We start from the raw sequence: 12,157 nt of genomic DNA, 5'->3' as shown, positions 1-12,157 counted from the left end.
TTTGATAAACTTAACACAATGTTGAAGAGTTTCTCTTCTAGTGCTGTTCATCCGATGGAGTAGGATATTCATATTAACAGTTTGTATTTAGTCGAAGCAACCAAAAGTTCGTAAAAAAGATTTGGCTTAATCTGCATACAAAGCATTCTAAACAGTCCGTTTTTAAGGAATTATTCATACTTGAATGTTCACCCGACTAAATAGAACATATTTTGAAGCACTTTCTTGTACCGCTTGTAAGCAGCGAGAAAGTTTTTTCAGAGCATATTCTGTACGTTCAAGTTGCCAAAAAGTGCCACGCGTACTTTAGAGCTCTAGTAAAATGAATAGTTTTCAGGTGCTGTGGAATTTTTGGTTGCCGACGCTTAAGTTTAAGTTTGGTATTGATCTTACTAATCTGAACATTCTTCAAAGAATATGACATATAAAATGGTAATCTCAATCTATTATGGTACACCCGAACTTCCATTTACGTAATAATCGGGACTACGTAAATCGAATTATGACGTAAACAAAGTTTACGTTATTTGAAATTTTCGACGTAAAAAAAGTTTACGTTATTTGGAATTTTCGACGTAAAAAAATTTTACGTTATTTGGAATTTTCAACGTAAAAAAAGTTTTCCTTATGTATATGTATTATTAGACATGTAAAATATATTGGATAGTTATAGAATGAAAATTATGATTATTTATAGGAAAAGGATGTTCTAAGCAGCATCAATTTCCAAGATGGCGACTTCCGGTTTATTGATATTCCTCAAAAACCCTTACAATATGGGTATTTTCGGAACGGGTTTGATGAATAGATGTCGGAAAACGATGTTTGAGTTGGTTCTGAATTCCAAGATGGCGACTTCCGGTTCATTGATATTCCTTGAAAACCCTTACAGTATGGGTATTTTTGGAACGGGTATGGTGAGTAGATGTCGGAAAATGATGTTTAAAGTCATTTCGAAATCCAAGATGGTGTTTCTCGAAACCCGTAGCAAAACGAATGTTCTCGGAACCAGTTTAAATAACAGTTCTTAGTAAACGTTGTTTGAGTTATTATGACTTACTGTCGAATATTTTATAATATTGTTACTTTTGGAATGGATTTTACGAGTCAATATTAGGAAGAAAGTTGTTTCAAATAAACTTCAGGAACTTTATTCCAAATTCAACATAATATTAGCTGGACACTTACAATCGAATTGTCAAACAAGTACATAAATTGATGAAAATGCTTTGATGTAAATATTTTAAGGTTCATTCTTTGGTGAAAGAAATGTTAATATTTAATTTTCAGTATTGTAGTAAATATGATTTATTTGAATAGATTCAAGTTTTGAACTGCTGTTAAAACTGTTATTTTCAAATATAATGACACTCGCTAATGGCATATGGCGACGCACTTTCATACGCGAATCATTTGAAACAAAAATGGTGTGCACATTTTTTTAACACACTTTACCCTACTATTTTGGAACTGCAAGTCGGATCCAGATGAAATTGAGAAAGTTTGTAATGGAGTATTAGACCATTTGAATCAGTTTGGGGAAATCGGTCGCACCATCTCTGAGAAAAGTTAGCACAATTTTTTTTACGCATTTAACTCATAACTCCGGAACCAGTAGTCAGATCCAAACAAAATTCAGGAATTTGTATAAGACCTGAAGAGCTTAACTTAACTGATCCAAGTGTGTTCAAATCGGTTTATTCAACTCCGGAAAAGTTGGTGTACTTATTTTCACATTTTTTATGAAACCTCAAAACCTTCCATTTGAATCTAAGAGCGTGAAAATCGGTGCAGCCATCTCTTATAAAATTTAGTGTAATAAAACGTTACATACACATGCGCACATACACACACAGACATTTTGCGTACTCGACGAATTCAGTCGAAAGGAATATGACACTCGGTTAGAAAGTCGGTTTGCATAACCTTTTTATACGAGAAAGGCAAAACACATTTAATAAAACTGTTTTCAATTCTAATGTTTTCTGATTTTTAGCTGCATATTTCAATCAACCGGCAGGTTTTTTTGCAAATGTTTCAATGTTCTTTACGGATTAAATAGTACACAAAAAGTGATTTTTAAAAAATCCAGACTCGAATTCCACTTATCGTTATATATCATTCAACTCAGTTCGATGAATGATGAACTAAGACATTTTAGTTCTATTTTTAAATAACCACAGTTTTCCATCCAAAAGCGTTCAGTATATGTTTGAAACGTCGACGACCGTATTAGAGAGTAATCACAATAATCAAATTGATTTAGGCAAAAACTCATTGAGGATGATTTTCGGACCTACCTTCCTGTACAAATTTTGGCTATTTGAAAAGTTTACTATCACCTCCTTTCGTGTGTAACACCTATTACCAGTCACCATGGGTTACATATATAGATAGTGGAAGGTATCAATGGAGGACTATGACTTAAACAATGAAAACCTTAATTACTCAATAAATTGAGAGTCAAATTAAATAATATTTGCAAAATATAGCCAATATAATTTTACATTACATAAAACATTGGACGGATTACAATAAATTTTTTATTCATAAAGTGTGAAAGTACTAAAGTAAAGAGTGAAACACTTGGACTCACAGTATATCACGTGATTTTTAGAGGCACAACATAGTTTGTTTTAATCGACACTTCCCATTTCGAAAATATTAATACAATACAGGAAACGATCAGCAATCCACTAATATTCAAACATTATTTTCTACGCAATATGCACTAAACCAGCTCCGAAAATACCCATATTGTAAGGGTTTTCAAGGAATATCCATGAACCGGAAATCGCCGTCTTGGTATCCAGAACCACCTCAAACATCGTTTTCCGACATCTACTCATCAAACCCGTTCCGAAAATACCCATATTGTACTAATTTCCATGGAATATAAACGAGCCGGAAACGATTTTCATTGTATGCAAAAACCTCTTTTTACGAAGTATTTTCAACGTAACATTATTCTGATGTCATGACATTATTCTAATGTCAGTCGTTTAAAATGGCAATTTGAGATTTTAATCACTTATTATTCTGTAATGTCGAAACTGCAATGTGATCGAATTTGAATCTAAAAGTGTGATAATCGATTGAACATGCCATGATATGTAAGTTCCACTTTAGAGTTTAGTGTAATTTAAGGTACTTCCAGAGCCGGTATTCAGGAACCAGCATAACCCAAACCGATTCGTATGGCCATATGACGAATAAATTGCAATATGTTTGAGCCCAACTTTGAAGCTTTTCGGGATTGTCATCTTCTATATCGCTTGGAATTTTAAAAATTCATCATCCTACAATTCGAGAATCGGAAGTCAGAATTGGATAAAATTGAATTTATTTTAATTTGAACTTTTGTTTCTGAAATTCGATTAGGCTTTTTTTGAGAAAACGACTGAGCTTTGAGAAACGGAATTCTAAAATCGGTATGTCCGAAGTCAGATATATTCACCTGAGTAGCTGTATAGTTTACATTTGTTTCAAAATGTTTGAAAATCAATGCAGACATCTTTGAGGAATCGTAGTGCGAATTAAAGTTTTGGGTGCCTTCCGAAACGGAAACTGAACACAACCAAAAATGAAAGTGAAAGTTTACTTGGTTATCGACTATCCAAATCTGCTAACTCGATGAACCTGATTAATTTATGTGAAATAGACATTTTCATACTAATCACCCTGTATCTACAAAACAGGATGTTGGATTTGACTGAAAAACAAGATGTTTTATAGAATCTTAGAACTTTTCATTAGAATCTTAAATGATTCTTAGATTTCATTTGATTCTTAGATCGGTTCAGCCAACTACGAGAAAAATGAGTTACACAGTTTTAATTTCGTTTCACATATCATCCTGTAGTTCCGAAACCAGGGGTCGAAACCAAACCAATCATTGATCAGATACATTTATTCCTATTAAAATATCGTTTTTCGAAAATAGCTTTGAAGTTTTTCCACGAGAAACTTTTTTATTTGTCATTTCTCCAACTTTCTAGAACATTCATTATTTTTCTTGTAACTTGACGTTTTTTGTGATATAAAATTATAAAAAATCGTGCGGAAAAATAACTGAGAATTTTGGAAAATAAATTTTATTCTTGCACAGATATAAATATTTTGTGAATTTACATCTATTTTCCGCAGGTAATTAAACATAAAGTTACTTTACAATTCTGTAGGTTTCAATAGAATTTGATTGCAAACTAAGCGTTAATTGAAAGATACAGTTATATTCATTGAAAATTCAATGTAATCCAATTTAGTTTTGCATCGATGAAGGTTTTCAATCAAAATCTCGATTCAACCCATGTCTATTACATGTTACTATTGATTTACATGTCGTGTAAATTTCATTATTTCTTTCTGTGTGTTTTCAAGAAAAATCGGAAGATTTTTTTTAGAAAGCTAAATTTACTACCTACGACTTTTTGCCAGACATATTTTTGTAGAAGCTATAGATTTCTAGTTATAATTGTTTGAAAATAAGTGGCTAAAAACACGTACGCCCTTCTCAAAAATTAGTCTTGAGCGACAAAAATATCTAGACTAGTGAATTACTTCATTTGCTATACCGATCACACATGTAAAGTCTCATGTATATCCAAGGGGGTCGTGCCCGAATTTCGAGATATTCGATAAACAAGAAGAGGTATGAGATTCTAGGCTTTGTAATGTTCAGGAGTTCTTCAATCCGAAAAAAATACATCGAGCAGTAAACTCAATGGATTGTTCTACTTCTGAATGTGTTCAACTAGGTTTCAAACACTTTGTCAGGAGTACTTTTTTTATATTTATCGCCGTTTCAAAGAAAAAAATTTAAAGTTAATTTTTTTTTAATTTTTACCTTTTAAAAGTACCGTCCTCAGCCCGAAATTTTTAAGCTGATTACGAACGAGCAATCAGCAAGCCTTTCGCTAGTGATTTGCGTACTAATTTAATTACGGAGATTCTCATTCTGTACGAGATTTCAAATTTTTCCGAAATGACAACCGAGCACTTCTGTACGAGATTTCAAATTTTTCCGAAATGACAACCGAGCACTCGGCTGTGAGAGTTTTAGGAAATTTTTTCAATGCCTTATAAAAATTTATGTGTGTACGATCCAATGTCGCGAGTTATTTTTTTCGACATGCAAAAACGAGCGCATTGTGGGAATTGGAACCCGATTCGCAAAAGCGATACATTTTAGACACGTTCCAATCTGTTGAATGCACATAGTGAAAAAGTATGTGTGTATTTACTCATACCATCATAGTAATAATCCGATCAATTTCACACACATTCAAGCACCTGCACCAGCTGTTGAAATGGAGAGCACAAGCAGTGAATAATTTAGCTCCTAAAATTGTATTTCATCCAGGGAAGGATTTATCGTGAAATTTGCTCTGTTCTCAGTATGCAAACGTGACGTGAGTTCCCAGGTGTCGGGTTCCCGAGCTTCCGGTCACCCGTTTCGACTCTGTGGTGTGGCAAACCGTGCCCGTTTGGTGTAATCGCGAGCTCACTTTTACCGCCTTGCTCATGCAGACACGCTTCCGAAACCGGAAACTAGCAATGCCACTGCAGTGTGAAATTGTTTGCAGCAATGAAATTAATTATCACCAACCTGACAGGATCTGGCGTGCGGTGTCGGTTGCTTTTAAGCTGGATCTGTTCTGATAGCTATGTACTTATTTCCACTGAGATCCGACTTTTTCCAACATCTGATTGCCGGCTGTTCCAGCTTGTGGCGAGCTGACCAGAGATAACGCGAACCAAGTGACGGAGATTTATTATAGCATAATCAGGAAGTCCGAATCGGGAGTCTACGTCGCAGTGCTTTACCATGAGAATGCAGTTTTGTCCGTAAGTTTTGGCTTTGGGAAGGAAAATAAATTGTGCTCTGTGTCTCTTCTCCAATTATGTTTTTGAAAGTGCACAGCATAAATTCAGACTTCCCACAGGATTTTGTGGCAAAAACAAGGTTCCGTTCTTATATATTAGTTTTTGATTAGTACTATGTTTGAAATACAGCTATGAACAAAACGAAATGTTGGCATTACTTTTCTTCTGTGAAATTTGGCCTTATGTTTCAACAGACTTCGCAACCGATTCATAGCGTACAGAGTTATTGCATGGCTGGTATTACGATCATACTGACACTAAGAATGCTTCCAGGTCGGAGCTAGAACATACGACAACTTTAAAATCGTTGCGAATCAGTGCTGAACATTCATATTCGGCAGACCGTAATTTATAAAAAAAATGCAGTTTTTTACGATTTTTTGAGTTTTAGATTTCTGGCTGATTAACCGAGCGTCGTTTGCTAGACATAGAAGTATTACCAAAAATTCAACGAGAGTTATGTTATCTACAATTTTCGATTTGTCTCGCTGAGATGAGAAGTACGCACTAATGCATACGAAAAACAACCATAGCATTTACTTACCTTTTGTATGTTTCCACAAGCCCTGGAAGAAATGAAAAAAAAATGTGTTAGTATATTTTGCTTGTTAAAATAAACTATTTTCGTAATATTTTGGCTTTCAGCAAAAAAAGTGTTTAATAAATTCTGCCCAATACAAAATTTCTACGGAAATACCCAATCTTAATGTGGTCGATTTTTTTTCAACAGCGAAATGTTTCAATGAGAGAAAGTCAAAACCCACTTTGTTTAACCATTGCGTTTTTCTGGTACTTGAAGGCAGATTCTTTTGTTCAAAGCGGATGAAACCTTACCCAAGCAGCAAGAAGGATATTTAACATATGGATTTAATTAGAAACTAGAGTGAATTTCCCGGGTTGGCGGTTCAATGCATAGGGCGCTGGTCTTACAAATCAGTTGTCGTATATTCGAGCCCCGACCTGGAAGGATTCGTAGTGTCAGTAGAATCGTAGCACTAGCCATGCAATGGTTCTGTACACTCTGAATCGGCTGCGAAGTCTGTTGAAACAGAAGGTCAAATTCCACTACAGGAATGTAATACCAAGGCTTTGCTTTGCTGAGTTACGAGAGCGACTTAGCACTAATATTATAGGATTGTAATAAAACAAATTTATAATAAGCAGGTAGAAAAGTAATAAAATGTCTGGAAATCGACATTTTATCGGAGCTCCAGTAAACCCTTGTCCTATTTAAATATTCAAATCAGCACGACGAGATCGGGAAATGTCTGTGAGTGTATATGTGGACTTTTCAAAAATATCTTAAATCTAAAAACATAAAATATTCACTGGGGACTACATCTGCCGAAAGCAATTCGAATTTTAATTCATGAAATTTAGCCATCATGACGATCGATCCGTGAAACGTCGCCTGTGAGAAAACGCGGAACCAAATTTACAAATTTGGTCATATTCAAGTTCTCATGCAAAACTGTAAATATACTATCGTTATGATGCCAGCTTACTGCTGCAACTTAACTTTTTGATTTTTGCATGATTGACTTTAACGTATCTTTTTCCAAAAAAAACTTTTTAATTTTTAGTTAGTTTGACAGTAAAGCCGCCATAACTAAGTTCAGTTTTTGCAATGACTGAATGGAAATATATAGCAGAAGTAAAATTAATGAGAAACTCACAGAAAATATGATTTTTTGGAAAAAGATACACTCAGTGACAGGACTCGAACATGTGGTATTATTACGCCACCCTAAGCAGTGTGATAGACACGGCTCTACTACACGACTGGGTCTAGCTAGCGTACATCGAACACGGTCTAAATCCTAGTCACCTCACGACCGACATCCAACATGCAAACATCTTCTCTGTTCATCAGACGAAAAACATCTGGGTAGGAGAGCATATTTGTAATCTTTTGCTGCCTTCTCTACTGTTCCCGTCACTGCCTAGCTATCGTTAGCGACAGAATCTATGAAAGATGTTTGATAGTCTGCTCTTTCCTAACAGAAGCAGATTGGTACTGGAGAATCAAACCGTAATTGTTTTTAACGATTTTTTAAATTTTTTAGTTAGTTTGACCATAACTAAGTTCAGTTTTTACAGATGTTTGGAAATATGATACCGGTCGTGAGGCGGCTAGACCGTGTTTGATGTAATTAACAAAACCCCGTCATGTAGTAGAGCCGTGTCTATCACACTGCTAATAGTGGTGAAATGGTAACGCGTAGGCACGGATTGAATAAGAACGCAGCTTCGAATTCTGTCTCTGAGCATATCTTTTTCCAAAAATTCATATTTGCTGTGAGTTTCTCATTCATTTGGCTTCTCCAATATATGTTCCCACTCAGTCATTACTCTGCCAACATAGTTCAGGTCTCGTGGTTATAGAGAACAGCCGGTATAAGGATCGTTTTGTGGATAGTCGAAGGGTTTTTCTGAATCCTAAGTACGCACGATTTCCAACCAAAATATGCCTCTAAAATTTCAATGCTGGTATCATTATCGGCGATCATCAGTTAGTCCAAATACATGAACTCGTCAAGCAACTCGATATCGTCGCCGTCTATCAATATTCGCGGTTGGACGCGTAGTGTTTCTTCTTTAGAGCCTCATCCTCTAATGTGTCTTGTTTTCAGCACAATTCTAGCCAGACCGATACAACTAGTTTCAGCTGTCCGCCCGATGTATGTTTCCATCATCTTCTCAATGTTACGTGGCCAAAAAGCTGTACGGACTTTCGGAAGATCGTACCACTCGTGTCGATCACTTGTTCTTCGAATCACACCTTCCATAGCAATAATGAACAAGATACAAGAGAGTCCAGCATTATTCGCCGTAGCCCACTCCGAGATTCCCGTGAGCGTTCCAGATACTCGGACGTAGGACATTATTGTGCTTTGAAGTCCATGAATAGATGTTGCGTGGGTACGTTGTATTTACGACACTTCTGAAGTACTTGTCTTATCGTCAATAAGTGATTCGGGTTAATCCCGCTTGGTTCGGTTCTTCGAATTTCTTAGCTATTGGTGATAGACTATGGCAAAGGATTTGGGACAGTACATTGTAGGCTTCAGTCAGTGCCTCTCCTAAATGGCTTTTTCATTTACTCCTTCCATTTTTGCTATCTTCCTCAGTGACAGTCCGCGTTCTGTGCACCATTTGTACACAATTTTTCGACCTTGTGGACAAGTGGTTAGAGAAGAGTGTAAACAACAGGACGCAGCCATAAAAATGGACAGATTCTGTACCATTGCAAAATGGCAGCGGTTTTTGGTTACGTCCATACTTTCTGGGACAGTCTTTATACGGCGGATGGCCATCAATTCGACGTTTTGGGTGCCCAAATATTCGGATGTTTGAGCCGATGTGTGAGAGCTTGTTTTCCTCAAATCACGAAAAACTTCTGGCAAACAAATGGTGATATTAGAATCAGAGTTGACGGTCTTACGATACTCTAAATGTCCGTTTATACCGAAAAAAACAAGCCACCATTTTCTTTAAAGTGCTTGAAGCGCAAACAATTTTTGTTGAATTTGGTTTTTCTTGGAACACCCATACAGTCGACTGCTGTTTCGTTTCCATGTTTCATCAACTGTGGAAATAGGAAATACCATAAAATATGGAGCAGTAACCCAGAAGTAGCTTTCAAACGTATCTGAGACTTTCGAGGTCGATTCAGGCATCATCGAGAGATTTAGATGCACTGGAAAACACTACGTTTTGTCGATTAAGTCATGTACATCCCCGTAAACCAGGAATGTTTGGCATTATTTTTTCAAACGAGACCAGATACCACATTACAACTTATAAATAAAAAATTCGTTTATGCCGTTGAGAAAAGTGCAGTTAGTCGATTACGTCTTTCATACCATTATATCTCTGGAACCGTAAATGACAGCCATTTCATCTTTGAATTTGATCAATAGTAGCTTCCAAACAAGCTTAGGCTTGTTGAAATCGGTTCAGCTATCTCTGCCGAAACTGAGTGGTGAAAAAACAACGTGTTTTGTCGGTTACGTCACTTATACCTTTATATCTACGGAACCGATAGAAACAACTATTTAATCTTCGAACTTGATCAATAGTATACCAAACAAGCCTAAGCTGGTTGAAATTTGTTAAACCACCTCTGAGATAATTTAACGATAAAAATATCTTAGAAAAATCCACACATATACACACACACAGACATTTTCCGATCTCATCGAGCTGATTTGAATGGTATATTACACTACGGGTCTACGAAGCTCCGTTTGAAAGTCAGTTTTCCAGCAATTCTATTACCTTTTTATTGAGAAAGAGAATAATGGTAAAATTTACACAACATGAAAATCAATGATGATATGAAATAGTTTAATCGAATTTTATTGAAAACCGTCATCGATATGAACTAAATTTGAACGCATTGATTTTTAACGTAGGACTACGCTTTTCTTTACTATACTCACCTGAGTGCTTTTTAAAGTTTTACAATACGAAAGTGTAACGAAATTACTCCCTTATTATGAACTTATTTAAAAAGTGAAAAAATAGGCCCGAACACGAAACATACAAATCAACCGAATCTATGAATAAATTCTGTTGGAGGTTTACTAGCTTCACTCTGTGATACTCCATGAACGGAGAAACATCGAGGCAGGTGCAGGCTGTCACCTACGTCAAGACAGTGGAACTACCCGGCATTATTCAACTGGTGCTTCTGTCAGTGACGAATATGAGATTCCGTTCCTCTAGCCTATATGCAGAAAAACAACAACTAGTACTTCTGTGAGCATATCTGATGTTGAACGTTTGTATTGTGAGTTTTGCTTCAAACAAGAGCGATTGCGTCATCCAGGTACTGGTCGTTTGCATTGGAGAAAAAGAAAATTGCTTTATAATGGCTCTAAATGTTATCTAAAGAACTTTAAAGATTGCTTCTTTGTGAATCGGAGATAAAAATCATCAGTTTAGTGCAAATCTAGAATAAATTAATTAGCTTTGTGCGCTTTTCGCAGGAAAAAATACACATCAAACGAGTGCGAATATAGCCAGCATTTGACTGCTTCGCGTTTGAAGAAAATGCTCCGAACAGTGTTTAATGTCGTAGAGAATTCCATAATTTAGCCCATCTGAATGCCAGAAACGAATCCCTTAGAGCATATTGGTAGCATTTTTTCGATTTCAAAATTCGGCATGTTGCTATTTTTGCAGCCTTCGGCACCGCCCATTTGTGAAAAAGCTACAAACGAAACCATTCTCACAGGAAGCAGATTTTTCCTTGTTTTTGAAAGGTAAATTCCCTATCATACTTTCAAATCGTACTCACACTGACTCTGTAAAATGTTGAAAATAGAACAACATTGGTGCCCGATCTTCTTCCGCTTTATCGGGGAATTGATTCGCATTTTGGGAAATACACCGGCACTAATCATCAGCTATTGAAACATCATCTGAAAACAACATAGGCGCATCAAAATCGTGTTAGTTCAAGTTGGAGTACGAATCTATATTTAATCACACCCCTCTCTCAACCACACGTGAATCAGTAGCTACCACACAGAATATGAACACGATTTACCAATGAAGGATAGCTGCCACTAGTGATAATAATCTATTGGATTCGCCATGTCGGTTAACGGATCACCGCGAATGGCTGTCGAGGATCGGTTAAAACGTTTCACTCCCGCGTGTTTGGTACTTACGTACTATATGTACGTGTATTGAATCGTGCGGTAAATTTTGTGACACCTGTCTCTGGTCTGTCATACTGGCAGAGTTATGGTGAATCAAAATGGAGCACGTTTTGGTCGGAGTGTTTAATTATAATCTGAATATATTTTAACGATTATTTCTGATGATTCACTTGGTCCTCTGGTAGCAGTGGAGTAGCTTTAATTGTCATATTGTTTTTTTTTTTCATTTCCGCAAAATCATTTTTTGCTTAAAATTGAGTAAACAGCCTTAATTATCAGCAAACACTAAACAAACGAAAGAACCGAAACGGAATTTATAAAAATAATTTCTTTATGCTTTTTTAAGAGCTCCAAGTTGGTAGCTTACAGCTTCGTATGTGTGGGTGAGCGAGTGCGGGAAGCTATTACTGTGCCACTGTTTAGGCAAAAACTTACGCGAGTGAAATTCATTCCGGCAAACAACACAATCTGGTAGGAAAAGTTTTGTGCAATCAAAACAAAACAACAAATTCTAATCACATGTTGTGGGTTTGCTAAAAGTATTCTAATTGAAGCAGTAGATGGGAACTAATCGTTGCGCAAGCTCTCCGGTGAAACTC

At 36.2% G+C, this 12,157-nt stretch overlaps 1 protein-coding gene across 2 annotated transcripts in view; it reads right to left on the bottom strand.

The window, feature by feature from the left end:
* The window catches only part of LOC131440364 (octopamine receptor beta-2R), a 318,582-nt gene that overhangs the window by 243,205 nt on the left and 63,220 nt on the right, over window positions 1-12,157 (bottom strand). For both annotated transcript variants that reach the window (XM_058611615.1, XM_058611616.1), the window contains exon 2: window positions 6,431-6,452. The gene's annotated coding sequence lies outside the window, so the exon portion shown is untranslated. The remainder of the gene's footprint in view (window positions 1-6,430; window positions 6,453-12,157) is intronic.

This window comes from Malaya genurostris, chromosome 1 (genome assembly GCF_030247185.1).
Source record: "Malaya genurostris strain Urasoe2022 chromosome 1, Malgen_1.1, whole genome shotgun sequence".
In the NCBI taxonomy this organism is placed as follows: Eukaryota; Metazoa; Arthropoda; class Insecta; order Diptera; family Culicidae; genus Malaya; species Malaya genurostris.
Note: the sequence above shows the minus strand (reverse complement) of the source record. Positions and strands in the feature narration are given on the sequence as shown.